This window comes from Haliaeetus leucocephalus, unplaced genomic scaffold (genome assembly GCF_000737465.1).
Source record: "Haliaeetus leucocephalus isolate CR32 unplaced genomic scaffold, Haliaeetus_leucocephalus-4.0 Scaffold140, whole genome shotgun sequence".
In the NCBI taxonomy this organism is placed as follows: Eukaryota; Metazoa; Chordata; class Aves; order Accipitriformes; family Accipitridae; genus Haliaeetus; species Haliaeetus leucocephalus.
The window spans coordinates 4,737,185-4,737,667 of record NW_010972576.1 but is presented as its reverse complement, the minus strand read 5'-3'; the positions used below and the strand labels follow the sequence as shown (position 1 = coordinate 4,737,667).

At 73.1% G+C, this 483-nt stretch overlaps 1 protein-coding gene across 2 annotated transcripts in view; it reads left to right on the top strand.

Annotated features, from left to right (window-relative positions):
• The first annotated feature begins 259 nt into the window (after positions 1-259).
• Positions 260-483, top strand: part of GUCY1B3 (guanylate cyclase 1, soluble, beta 3) — a 44,199-nt gene continuing 43,975 nt past the window's right edge. For both annotated transcript variants that reach the window (XM_010586103.1, XM_010586102.1), the window contains exon 1: positions 260-402. The gene's annotated coding sequence lies outside the window, so the exon portion shown is untranslated. The remainder of the gene's footprint in view (positions 403-483) is intronic.

The window sequence follows — 483 nt, the reverse complement described above, 5'->3', positions numbered from 1 at the left end:
CGACCCGGGACCTTCGCGACCCGGGGGACCAGGGCTGAGGGAGGACGTCTGGTCCGGTCCGGTCCGGTCTGGCCGGGCTCGGGTCCGGGGCGCGTGGTGGGAGGGAAGAGGCTGAATGCGCTTGGGAAGAGGGAGCCGTGAGGAGAGCCGGGCCCCGGCCCTTTGTTTTGGGGGGAGATGGGGGGCGGTGGGCTGTTTCGGAGAGCTTGCTTCCCGCCGGGCTGACCGGCACCGGGGTGGGGTGGGCTGGGATGGGATGCTGCGAGGCGGCGGAAGGGGCTCCCCCGCCCGGTGCCTGACCGTGCCGCCGCCTCGCCCTGCCCCGCAGTACGGCTTCGTCAATCACGCCCTGGAGCTGCTCGTCATCCGCAACTACGGCCCCGCCGTCTGGGAGGACATCAAGTAAGTGCGTGCGTGTGCGTGTGTGTGTGTGCGTGCGCGCGCGTCCCCCTGCGTGTCCCCCCGCCCCGTGGCGGGGGCGGG